Source organism: Mus caroli, chromosome 6 (assembly GCF_900094665.2).
Source record: "Mus caroli chromosome 6, CAROLI_EIJ_v1.1, whole genome shotgun sequence".
Taxonomy (NCBI): domain Eukaryota; kingdom Metazoa; phylum Chordata; class Mammalia; order Rodentia; family Muridae; genus Mus; species Mus caroli.
This window is the reverse complement of record NC_034575.1, coordinates 31,744,013-31,757,809: the sequence shown is the minus strand read 5'-3', so window position 1 is coordinate 31,757,809 and position 13,797 is coordinate 31,744,013. Positions and strand designations below refer to the sequence as shown.

The following is a 13,797-nucleotide window of genomic DNA, read 5'->3' as shown; positions in this document are numbered from 1 at the left end:
ATTTTTTAATACTTATATGAAAGACATTCATATCCTTCCAGTAACCATCATCTGTTCTAAATCAGATTGTTTGTATTTTCTTCGAACCAGGTAACTCTTACCATTTACCAGTAAATACAAGCGTGTGGGCAAGTTGCGTTTTTGTGTGAGGCAGGCTACATGAGTGTAGAGGCCAGAGGTCTACCTTCTGTGTGAGGTTTTTTTTTTTTTTTTTTGAAACTAAGTTTCTCATTGGCCTGGAACTTGCCAAGTAGGCTGGGCTGGTTAGGTAGCTTGCAAGTCCCAGGTACCCACAAGTTTCTTCCTCCCAGACACTGCGATCTTCCTGTGATGAACACCTAGGGCTCCTTCCACTTCTTGACTGTTGTGAATAGTGTTTCAGTGAACAGGGCAGTACAGGTGTCTCTTCCTGCTATGCAAATCAAAGGATTTACATTTCCTTTGGCTATAGATCTGGGAGTGAGAGTGTCAGATTAGACTGTGGTTCTTTGCTCAATTGTTTTGTTTTTTGAAGAACATTCATCATGTCCTGGCTATGCCTGCTACCATTCCCACCAACCACAAGGAACAGGGTTCCTTTTCTCAACATCGTCTGTAGTGCATGATGATAACTTGTACCTTTGTGATGAGAGCCACTGTCATGGAAGGAGACACAGTTCCATTACCCTAATGATTAGTGTTGTTTATTTTTTAAAATTACATCTGCTGGTCACTTATATGTCTTCTTTCAAGACATGTTGATTTAGATCTACTACCATATTTTAAGGTGGTGGATTTGTTGGCTGTTGAGTTTTCCAAGTTTTAGTACACACACACACATACACACACACACACACACACACACACACACTGCGTATTTACCTGTGTCAGTTATGCATCCTGAAATACTGCCTACTCTGTGGTCTGTCCCTCTGTTGCCTGTCGTCTGTGTTGTATAGAGAAGTATTTGAGTTTTACATACACCTCTTTGCCTATACCCGCCTTGTTTCTTGTTGCCTCTTTAGAAAATTCATCCCATCAAACTATCCTGAATCGTGTCTCCCACATTTTTCTCTAATATTTGTAGTGTCAGGTCTTATGTTTAAGGATTTGGTCTGCCTAAGTTGGTGAGAGATAGTTATCTAACAGTGTTCTCTGCTCTATCTGTTTTTATTACTGTCATTATTGTAAGGGCCATCATTTCCTTAGCTCGTGCGCTCATACCTTTGTTTAGACCCAGCTGGGGGTAGATGTGTTTTTAAAGTGTGTCTGCCATAATAGACTCTCCTATGCATTCTCACATTCTTTTTCTGCCCCTAGAAAATGCTACCATCCTTGTTTTACACCCTGCGTGGGTTTCTTGGGATCCAGGGGTGAAGAAGCCATGGTTATTTCCTTTACAGAACTAACATTCATGGATAGAAAGGAATTAACAGTGGGATCATCACTGGCATAAACAAAAAGACTCTGGTGATGGCTGATGTTGGAAATAGTGAACAAATGCTTTTAGTAAACTTCCTGCCTCAGCCAGTGTTAGGCTAGCAGGCCTCATTTTCTCATTCCTATGGAGAGGTATGCACTATAGTATTCATCCATGTGTATTTTTGGCTAATGGTTGGAGGCTAAACAAATAGGAGCTCAGGCTGAGTGTGTGATGTGATTTTTTGTTTCCCTTCCTCCCCCCCACCCCCGATTGTGGGCACCCTGTGACAGTGATCTTGATCTGCTGAATGTCTGATAGGACAGCAGAAGTTAGGGAACACGCCCCAGGGAGGCTCTGGTTTGGCTCTGGAACACCTATCTCCAGGCTGCTGTGATATCCACAGACAGAAGCCCAGCAGTGAGCAGTACCCTATTGCACATTCAGGAAGAAGGAGATGGCTAGACATACTTCAGTTGACTTTTTCTGTAAGAGTTTAAATGACTCCTGCTTTAAAATGAAGGCCTTTTTCTGCCAAATACACTGGGTATTAACTGGCCATTCTGTTCAGGGGACCAAATGATGAGTTCAGGAATTTCTTGACCACTTCTCTAGGACAACCCTTTCTTTTAGTTTCCCTTGGAGAAGCAGTCTGAGAACACATCTGCTACAGCTAGCTATCGGACTGCTTTACTTTTAAAAGTCTCCCAAATAAACAGAATACCACAAAAAGACGAAATGGGAGGTGGGGGAGTGAGATATACAGAACCCTCTGGTTTGGCTTTCCAGCACCCATAAACACACACACAGACACATACACACACAGACACAGACACACACACACAAACACACACACACAAACACACACAGACAGGCACTCCAGTCACTAGCCTTAGTTGAGGTCCTGGTTTCATAGAATGCTGGGTAGTGGCACTCCTGAGGGTCTTGGCCCCGTAGCACAGTGTAGAGCAGGGCTGTTGGGAGCCCCTTGTTCTTCACAGCCTCCTTGCTTCTTGGGCAGAAATTTTTGCTTCCTACCTCCTGAGTTCAGGGGACTAGGCACCATGTCAACACCCCAGCTCTCTGACACCCTGACTTTACCTGTAGTTGCATCAACTCACCAACTTCAAAACAGATGGGGAAGCTGTTCAGGGTACACATAGAGATGCAGGGCAGGTCCAGGTCAACCTGAATTTGGAAGCTCTGTCCCAAGGGTCCTAGTTTTTGTAGAAAGGCCCCCACTCTGAATCCGGCATCTGTGCCCAAGTCTCCTAGGGAACACAGTTTATTCCCTATAAAACAATGGTCCCAGGCTTTGGGAAGGGGTCTGCTCCCGAGGATCCTGAGCGCCTGCTGAGTGAGCATGGATCGGGTATTGCATAGCCTGGCTGGGAGCACAGCCGGAGAGACAGTCTTCATGCTTTGTGTGCATGACTTTGACTAGCTTTAGGGACTCCATCTTCCCCTTCTCAGTTCCTTCCTTAGTGACACATATTCCGACGCCCCCACCCCCACCTCTGTAGCTTATTCCTCAAAGCCCCGACCACCTCTTTGACTCGGTTTACTCAAGAGGTGTCCTGGGACTCCCGTCGGTCGCATTTTCTTTATAATGTTGTCACTATTTGTTCTTACTGCCTGTACACAGGCTGTCCTCCTGATGGTGCATAAAAGTGTCCTGTCAGCCTTCAGTAAGGTGCCCCAGTCTCCTGAGGACAACAGTGACCACTGGGCCCAACCCAGCATGTAGACGGCTGTTTTCTGTAGCTTCCTTCCCCCCTCTCCCTACCTCCTCCCTCTCATCTGTCTTTGTCTTTTCTCTGTCTGTCTGTCTCTCCCTCTTTCTCTCCCTGTCTCCCTGTCTCCCTGTCTCTCTCTGTCTCTGTCTCTGTCTACACTCCCATCCCCAGACAGGGATCATCTCTTATCCATGTGATGTGATATTTTTCACTTCCTTCACTGTGTGTGTGTGTGTGTGTGTGTGTGTATGTGTGTGTGTGTGTGTGAGAGTGTGTGTGTGTGTGTGTGTGTGTGTTCCTCTGCTCATAGTGAATTAACCTACAAACAGAAACCAGTTAGTGTTTTTTGCTTAACTTATGTGAGACCTTCAGTTAGGGCTCTGGCTACCTGAAGAGCCAGGTACCGTCTTCTGCTTGTTTTCTCTTTAAAGCAGAGAGTGCATGACAGCCCAAGGGCTGCCTGGTTACTGATGCCAGGGCATAAATTGATTGTAATGCCTCTGCTCAATCAGTAAGAAGTGAATGTACCCTTGGAAACTGATGGGAACTCAGATCATCTCTAGTTCCTGAAAAGCTTGCTAAGCATGACTCCAAATATAACCTGTTCCAGTGCCAAGTGACCCCACTCCCCACCCCCACCCCCTGGGTCTTTCCTATTGCAGCACAGTGAGATCATACACATGGACAGGCTTGGTCTTTCTGCTTCTAATAGTGGCCTCCCTTCACCCTCACAGTGACAACCTGTAGAGGCCGTTCCCTCTGACACCGTGAAGATACATGTCAGCCAAACCAGTTTGGGAAGAAATAAGCTAAATTACTAGAATGGGGAGGAAGTAATGTCCAAAATAGAAACCAAAAATATTCTTGTCTCCTGGGCCGGAATCCAAGCTCTCAGTTTCGAGTGAGTTAGCCCATTTAGAAGTGTGTCAGTGCCATAGATAATATGTGTCTTCTTAAATGTCACATGCCTCCCCTGCAGAGGTGACTCAGTTTACAGTTAGAGCTCTCCTCTGTCTTTAAGACTGTAGCCAGTAACACTGGAAGTGGGCCTTTGTTCTGTCTAAACTGTTTTATAATTATGCCTTGCCCCTTAAGCTGTCTGGAGCAAGTCCAAGCCAGTGTGGAAGAGGGGGAGGGGACATGGCTGGGGAATCCACAGGCTCTTCCCTAAAGCTCCTGTCAGTCTTAAGCTCAACATCTTTAGCTCCAATGCCCTTTCATTTCTCCACTGGACCACATCTTTCCACCCAGCATTCCCTGGGAAACAGAATTTCTGCTCAAACGAAACAAACCTGATCCCGCCCTCTGCCCATCCACACCAACCTTCTTTTTCTCTAGCTGATGACGCTAAGCACAGACGTGCTTTCTCCCCAGCAGGTAGAGACAGAACAGTTGGTCCATTGCCTCACGGTTCAGTTCAGAGACAAGATTAGGGAACCAGAGTTGCTCTAAACTAGGTTATGAAATTAGGTCACTTTATCTCTACAACCTTGAATGAAAAGCTAGGAAGCAGCTGGGGCTTGTGCGTGCATGTGCGCCTGTGTGTTTGCGTGTGCCTATGCCAGCATGGGTGTGCGTGCACATGCATATGTCAGTGTTTCTGCATGTCTTCTCATGCCAGGCCTGTGTTGTGTGTGAGCCTAGGAAATCTGTGCTGTGTGATCAGGTTTGGGTGTCATCGGCGCAGCCTGTCCTGCCTCCTGTACTTCTTCACCTTCATCCCTACTTCAAAAATATAGGATTATAAGGGGATCAATCTACTGCGATTGGCTCTTAGCCTCTGTTTTCTGAGATCAGGGTACTTTAAGATATAGCCCCGTATTAATTACCTTTATCATTTCTGCAACAACACTCTTGACAAAAGCAACCTGAGGAAGGCTTTATTCTGACTTGTGGTTTAAGTAGGGGTCCAGTCCATCGTGGCAGGGAAGGCTGGCACTTGTGAGGCAGCTGGTCACACTGTGTCCACACCAGGAAGCAGAGAGAGATGAAGTCTGTGTGCAGCTCATTTTTCCTTATTTCTTCAGCCTAGGACTTCGGGCCATGGAAGGGTGCACTATCATATTGGATAGGTCTTCCTACCACAGGTAACCAATTTAGAAGCCCCCTCATAGACCAGCCCAGGGGGTTGTCTTCCAGTCAATTTGGCAACCAGTATCAACCCACCAAAACCATTTCTAAGAGAAATCTGAGTCCTTAGCTCCACAGGTCTGCAGTCAGTGTCGTGGCCTAGATGTACTGACACTGGGAAAATTATTACTTAACACTCTTTAGTGGAAAAAGTTGTGAGCCATAAATTAAATACAAATTATGTAGGGACTCATGTGAAAACAGTAGGAAAAATGAGGGAAGCCCAGTTCAGTGCCGTGGTTTGTTTCAGCAGATCCTCTCCAATGCCGTCATGCAGTATGGAAGTGAAAGGTGGTGATCACATGATGGCTTTAGCACTTTTTTTTCATGCTCAGTCTTCAAGCTGTAGGTTATGTGCGGATGGCACAGCTCGATCAGTGCGTTCCTGCACATTTCCATACTCAGCAGCCATCTTTCACACAGCCCCTGCGTGCGCCAGCCTGAGCAGTTGAGCACCTGTTACCAGCGCAGGTTTTCAGGCCATCCACATTTATATTGGTTGGTTTTGCATGTATATTTGTAAAGAATATCTTATTTATAACTCCAGTTATTCTAATAAAACATTTTATAATCTCAGATCTTTTGTTTCTCTGGTTTATTTGCTTATGGTATATATACACTACTTTTTTTGGCTTCCATTGTTGAGTCAGGGTCTCTGTAGCTCAGGCAACCTGAAACTCATTAGGTAGCCCAGGCTAGCCTAGACAGTCCTCCTGTCTCAGTATCCTGGGTGTTGGAATTACATATGTCTAATCTGTTTGCCCAGCTTCTACTTTTGTTCTTGCTATGTCTTATTATTCAATCTGCCACACTTATCTATCGTTATCTTTTTATCTGTAACCGTTACAAGATTTCTGAAGAACTGCAGCAAATAGTCATATCTCTATTTGTAAATCTGTCTGTCTATCTATGTATCTATCTGTCTATCATATCTATCTATCTATCTATCTATCTATCTATCTATCTATCTATCTATCTATCTGTCTTTTTCTACCTACCCACATAGGGGGTCTTAAGTAAATACATCTATTGTGTAAATATGCATGAGGGGGAGTCATAGATGAGAGTGTGTGTGTTTAGGGAGATTTGTTTCCATATTCCAAAGACTGGAAACAAATTCCATCTCATAGAAATAAGGTGATTGTTTTTCTGTTTTCTAGAAATACACAGTTTTGAGATACATAGTATTTGAAATGTCATTTCAAGGTAGATTTGAAGAGAGGGAGCAAGAAAGATGTTCCCACTTGGGAAGGATAATCACTAAAACATGGCACCAGAAAGAAGATATGATTCAAGAACAGTAACAAGGGAGAAAAGTGAAATAAGTTAAGGGTACCCTGATTGGCAGGCCTGCTGGAAGGTCTAGGGTTGCAGATTGAATTTGGACTTCATTTCATGTATAACAGAGACTTGTGGAAGCATTCAGAGCCATGGAGGAGCACAATCAGAGGTGGATTTTAAGGGAACTGGGTGTATAACAATGTACAATTCTTCAGACTGGGTGTCAGAGTTCAAAGAAGAAACTGGGACTTGATTAGATTTGCTGTCTGGTGAATGCTAAGAAACTTGGGGACAGACTCAGGCATAAAAGAAAACCTAGACAAATATAAGAACAAAGAGAAGTCTGTATTCCTTGGAGATAAAGTAGGCTTCTGTGAATAGGTGACTCAAATGTGTAGCGTGGTAATATAAAGATTGTTTATTTCTTACCCATGCCACAGATCAGGACTAGTCTAGGTGGATGGATGGGAAGTAGACTCATTTTCATAGTTATTCAAGAGCAGGCATTGACTTATGTTGACATTTCTTTATGTTTGCAAAATCACCCCAAAGGCTGATCACCTCATAAGCCTCGGTGGCAGAAGCAACAGTAGATGCTTGTAGTTAGATTTAATGGTCCCTGCTTGGAACCTTAGCTTCTGATCTTTTGCTTAGAGCTTGGTTTCATGGTCACCCAACTGCAAGGGAGACTAGAAAAATCACTTCTAGCTGTATGTTCAAGAAGAGTAAATGTTTTTGGCGAATGGTCAAATGACCAAGGAGGGGGGATTTGAGTACTTCCAGCATTTATGGAGTGGGAAGAAGGAAAGCCAGAAAGAGATAGCAGCATGATTAAACAAACAAACAAAACCCCAAAACAAAACAACAATAAAAAGGAGAGTTGGAAAGATGGCTCAGAGGGCAAGAGCACTGACCACACTCTTCCAGAGGTCCTGAGTTCAATTCCCAGCAACCACATGGTGGCTCACAAACACCTGTAATGGAATTTGGTGCCCTCTTCTGGTGTGTCTGAAGACAGCTACAGTGTGTTCCTATACATAAATAAATAAACCTTTTCTTAAAAAAAAAAAAAAAAAGGAAAGAAGAGAAAAAAATTCCCATTATCTCCTTATGTACACACTATTGACATATGATGATGGGATAGAGGACAATTTTTTAAATAATTTTACTTATAAATGAACTTACAAAAGGAGGTGAGAGGGTTCTAAATCATGTGGCTATTAAGTAGCCTATGTACTCTACAGCCAACTCCTTTTTGCACAGGTGGAAAAGGAGTCAGAATTGTAGCAAGCAAGTCAACGTCATTGATCCGTCTCGTCCATTCTAATGCTGATAACACCCAGGCATCCTTTATGCAGAGTTGACTCCTCAGGACCACTTTCACTTGTGACATTAGTTGTGATTCAGGACTCTCTAAGACTGTACCTTGGTTGGAGAATTCACTGGCAGACCTGTATAACTCACTGAAAGCTGTTATACTCACACTCCTGGAATGTCACCATGCAAACCAGATAGATATACAAGTAGAAAAGAGGGAGTAGGGGCATGTAGTATAGGCAAAAAGGGCATGCCGCCATTTTCTTGCATGATTCAAGTATGGTGAGTTTCCATGTGTTGTAATTTATGACTTCAAGCTAAAGCATGTAACATAACAGTAATTATTGCTTTCTGCCTCTCATGGTGGGACATGACAAAATATGTGTTTACTCACTTATTCTGTGACTTTTAGTTTGTTTTTTATTTTTTTAAAAAATGTATTGATATTTGCTGATTATCAGGCAGTAAGTCAGTTGCTGTAAATTTAATGTTTTTATGAATCTTACAACCTAGTATGAAAGGAAATGTTAATCAAAAAATTATGCCAATATGTGAATAAGTGCAAGGGAAGGTAAATAATGGGAAAGAAACATGAATTTATGACAGAAACTAACAGAAAAACTTAACTTGGATCATGGGGCATTGAGGACTTTTTGAGGAAATAACTCTTGATTTGATGATCACACTACAAATAGAAATTAGCCATATAAATTAATCCAGAGACAGGTAAAGAAATTGGAGAAAGACAAAAAACATATAGTGAACATTTTTGATGGGAATAGTTGAGCAAAGACCTGAGGGGGTGAGGGATACACAGTTCTGACATCAGACCTGAGAAGGTGAGGGACACACAGTTCTGGCATCAGACCTGAGGGGGTGAGGGACACACAGTTCTGGCATCAGACCTGAGAAAGGGAGGGACACACAGTTCTGGCATCAGACCTGAGGGGGTGAGGGACACACAGTTCTGGCATCAGGTGTGTGCAGGGCATAAGCAAAGGCTGTAATTCAGTGGACTTGGCTGGAGACCTTCCACTCTGCTTGAGAAGCTGCAAGGAGATCAGGGGACCTGGAAGTCAACTACCAGATGGGGGCATAGCAGGAGAAGAGGTAACAAGAGTGGGAATTGAGAGATAACAGAGAGGAAAAGAACAGAGAACAACACCCATGGAGTATGTAAGGAAAGGCTTCCATCCGCATGGATGGCTAATAAGCGGAACAGCCACTTGACCAGACTTATATTTTGAAGCTAGATAGAAGTGGGGAAATTAAGGAGATCTGGCAAGAAAAAGTAGCCTCTTGCCCAGGAATGTGGCTGACATCTCTCTCCAATTGAATCAAGAATTTCATCATAGTGTTTACTCTGAAGGTTGCTGACAAAGAGACAATGTTCTGTTAATATGAAGATGCTACAAAACCAGGTGCTAACATCAGAGTAAATCATACTTAAGGCCTAAGAGAACATGACCTTTGAGTGTGACCTTTCTCTTTACCCAGAGAAGATCTTCAGATTTCTATAAAATCTCCTAAGAATCCTCTCCTGGAAACCTGAGACCTGATCCAGGTTTAACCTATTAAATTGAGATCCTATGCAAGGACCTGTGGACTTGCTCTGTAATGTTATTTATTGAAAAGTGGGGAAAGGGAAGAATAAGATTCCTTAGCAACTATTTGAGATTAAGTTGAGGGGCACCAAAATCATGTACATACACAAGACTTGGTGGCTCATGCTTGAAATCCCAGTGCTTGGGATGTTGAAGCAGGGGATACAGTATTAAATGAATTCTTGAGCTATGTAGCATGTTTAAGGACACCCTGAGCTACATGAGATCCTGATTCAGAAAACCAAAACCAAACCAGAGCAGACCAATTAAGTCATATTAATGGCTCTAGCTAAGATATTTAAACTCCAACCTCTCTCTACACCTGAGTATGTTCTATCCTCCCCCAGAGGGTCACTTGTCCAGTTAACCTCTATGCAGTAATCAGTCAAAAGTCTCTTTGTAATAAACTCTAATCCTGCTTCATGCTGGATAACTTTGAAATTCTTTACTGCAGCAAACCTCAGCTTCACCTCAGCAAAGGTCTCCAAACAGAGCTCCCTAAGCTGCCGCTGGTAACCACAGAGCATCAGAACATCTCAGACTCTCACCCCAACTGCTGCTGCATTTTGAAAAATAGATACCAGGAATGAAGACCAAAGTAGGGATACCAGTTGTGGTTAGATATTGAGATATTCTGAGCTGGAGCTGGTGCTAACAATAGAAGTGGAGAGTAGTAAGCGGGCTGCACATGCATTTTGAAATTATGATTAAATGAGATTAGGAGAGAGAGACATAGAGAGACAGAGAGAGAAACAGAGAGAGAGAGAGACACAGAGAGAGAGAGAGAGAGAGAGAGACAGAGACAGACCAGGGAAGAACAGATCAGTGGAGAAAACCTAGTTCCTGCAAATATAAGGATTTGAGATATTTACTAGGTCTTCTGGAGAGATGCTGTGGGCAGATGAATAAAACTCAAAGAAGAGGGTCATATTGAATAAATAATTTGGGAGTTAACAATTCCTCAATGAGTGCTACAGTCAAGAGAAGTTGCAGCAATCTAAGAACTGAATGTGGATGGAAAAAGAGTAAAGATCTGAGCATTGAGCTTCAGAAAACTTGAGTGTTGAAAATTTGGACATAGGAAGATCCAACAAAGCAGAGTAGGAAGAAGTAAACACAGAGGCATCAGAAAAACCAGCAGAGTAGAAGAAAGTACCTTGAGAAGAAGGAGAGGTCTTCAGTGTTGAAGTTGCTGATGAATGTGAAGATTGACCATTGGCCATTGGATTCAGCCATGTGCAGTCAATAGGAACCTGGAAAGCAGTTGTTGGCATGTGGAGGTAGAACATCCAGAACTGGGCTCAGGAAATCATAATGATGCATAGAGGAAGTGACGCAATACAAGAATCCTCTGTTGAGCTCTCTCTAGAGGGAGAAGCGGGGAATGTGTGATAAAAACTCAACTATTGATGAACTTAGTTGCTTTCAGCTCTTATTTTCCTGTGTTTCTATAGCTATGAAGCAAGTCAGTTCTAAATTTTATTTTTTATTTCTGCAACTCCATATCATGGGGTTTTGTATATGACCAATGTCCATATTTGTACTTCTTGGTTTCATAACATTTTCTTGTGTTTTACTTCTTGTCACCATTTTTTTTTTGTTTGTTTTCTACGGAGGAGTTTTAGATTAACCAAGTCAGGTGTATACTTACTTTTTCTTTCATTAGAACTATTTCTTTTGGAACTGTTTCCTAAGGCAAGCATACTAATTTGAGCAGGGAATGGTTTTACTCCATCTTCTCTTTAGATGTCTGTGCAGTTTGCTTTTCTGCCCATCATCTCCAGGCTTTTCCTGGCAAACTCTGTATCTATGTGCATTTGTTTATTGCTTTGTGTCTTTCCTTAAAATTGATGGAGATGCTTCATGCCATTTTCTATCTTACTCTTATTTTCTTTGCTTCAGATTGTACTAGACAGAGAAGAATGCAGTATCATGTTTTGGCCCACAGACTTGCTATAGATTCTATTACCCAAAAAGCTCAAAGATGTAGGGTGAGGTCTCTTGGGTCATAGACTCCAAAGCACATTAGAGCCATTTCGAGACCATTAAAGAATTATTATATACAAGTGTTATTGAGATTTGCTTACACAGACTCTCTGAAATGACACTGGCATATTTTTAAAATTTTTTTCAGGTCATTGAGTGGATAGCTCAAGCTGAGAACCAGTGTAGTAGGTGGTGGCAGGATACAGCAAAGTTTGCCTTGCTTTTCCCTTCCAAAAGTCCATCTCTTTTTAAATGAAGTTCCCATCCAAATGAGGCTAACTAAAAATAGTGGTCTTGCTGTGGATGATTCTGAGGCAAGACTGACCAGCGAGTCTCTGGAAGCCTGTAAGTGGCATACCATTTAGCAAAGGACGTTGGGACCCAGAAACCACAGGCTGCAGGTGCTGGCAATAGTCTGACTCCCAGATCCTCACCTGCCTTTCTAGGGTGTCTTTATGGGCCCACCCAGCTTGTTACTGTCCAAGGTTTTTGACAGTTGGTCCACTGTAACAGTTTTATATTGGGCTTCTCAGAATAATCACCATTTTCCCTCTCCCCACTGGAAACATTAGTCTGTTTTTCTGCTTCTCTTTTCCAAGCCTTGACCATTGTGGGCCATTGTGTGGATGCTTCTGGAGTGAGTTGTCCTAAGATGGATTTCTTTCTTTCTTTCTTTCTTTCTTTCTTTCTTTCTTTCTTTCTTTCTTTCTTTCTTTCTTTCTTTCTTTCTTTTAACATTGATACCTCTAGTATTCTTTTGTTTTCTATTTTTTTAATTAGGTATTTTCTTCATTTACATTTCCAATGCTATTTCAAAATTCCCCCCATCCCCTCCCCCCCATACCCTCCCCCCCCACTCCCCTCCCCACTCCCACTTCTTGGCCCTGGCGTTCCCCTGTACTGAGGCATATAAAGTTTGCAAGACCGATGGGCCTCTCTTTCCACTGATGGCCGACTTGGCCATCTTCTGATACATATGCAGCTAGAGACACAAGCTCTGGGGGGGTACTGGTTAGTTCATATTGTTGTTCCACCTATAGGGTTGCAGACCCCTTTAGCTCCTTGGTGGATGCTCACAGTCAGCTATTGGATGGATCACAGGGCCCCCAGTGGAGGAGCTAGAGAAAGTACCCAAGGAGCTAAGATGGACTTCTAACTTATTTGGTTGTTCTGTAAAGCTCTTTACCGAAGTCACCCTCTGTTCTCTGCTCAGGCTATTATCACAAAATACCATAGACTGGGTGGCTTAAGCCACAGACATTGATTTCCCATCATTTTCAAGCCAAGAACGTATAGGGCCAAGGTGCTGGCACACTGGATTCCTGGTGAGGGCCCTCTTCTTGTCTGGCAGGTAGCTGTTTTCCTGCTGTAAACTCAGGTGGCTTTTCCTTACTGCATGCATGTGAAGAGAGGTAACACTCCCTTGGATTCCTTCCAATAAGGACATTGATCTCATGATGAAATTTACACCTTCATGACCTGATTACTTCCCAAAGGCTCTGTGCTAATACCATTACACTGTGTTTTAGATTTTAACAAAAGAGTTGGGAACAGGTGTATAGTTCATCCCAGAGTATCCTCCATCAAAAGATAACTGCAAGTTCTTGATTTCTGATACAGTATAAGATGAAACAACAGGGCTTTTCCTGTAAACCCAATAGGCTTAGTTTCATGTTCCTTTATGGTTAGTCGAATACAATGTCTTTCCCAATATCCCATCCTTTCTTCAGATAAACACAATACACAAATGATACATAAATTCTTATTCTCTAAAGGGGTATATCAGAAGAAAAAATCATGGAATTCTATTTGCCATATTTATAAACCAAAAGACTGCCCTCCTCTCCACTGTACACTGCACAGTTATGGATGAAACGGGCTTGTTGCTCACTGCTCTGTACCTCCACAGTAGCTCCGTGCACCATCAGATGTGTATATTTTTAGGAAGCAGACAAATTACCCTGTTTGTAAAATTTAGAATTAATTGGGTGGAAGGCTTTACCGAATTAGCAATCTGTTTGGATTAGTAGAAATGTATTGTGCTTCGAGCTCCAGAGAGGAAAGCTAAATATAAATGCATTGTCAGGCAGACTTACCTGGAGTGTTTTAGTACTACCATCTCCCTTCTTAGCTAAATCACTCAGCAGAGGCAAATTTTAATCTAATTTTGGTCTCCTGTGTCATCACATCATTGGGGAGGGGTCTGGATAAACAAGATTTAAATAATGGATCCACTCAGAGTTGTTGTCTTTTCCTCATTTGTTGAAGATGTTTCAAGGTGATGCATCCATGGATAAGGCCTTTATAGAACCCATATAGCTATCTCGGTTATAAGTCAAAGCTC

At 42.6% G+C, this 13,797-nt stretch overlaps 1 protein-coding gene across 6 annotated transcripts in view; it reads left to right on the top strand.

The window, feature by feature from the left end:
- Window positions 1-13,797, top strand: part of Dgki (diacylglycerol kinase iota) — a 447,586-nt gene that overhangs the window by 146,080 nt on the left and 287,709 nt on the right. The window lies entirely within an intron of this gene.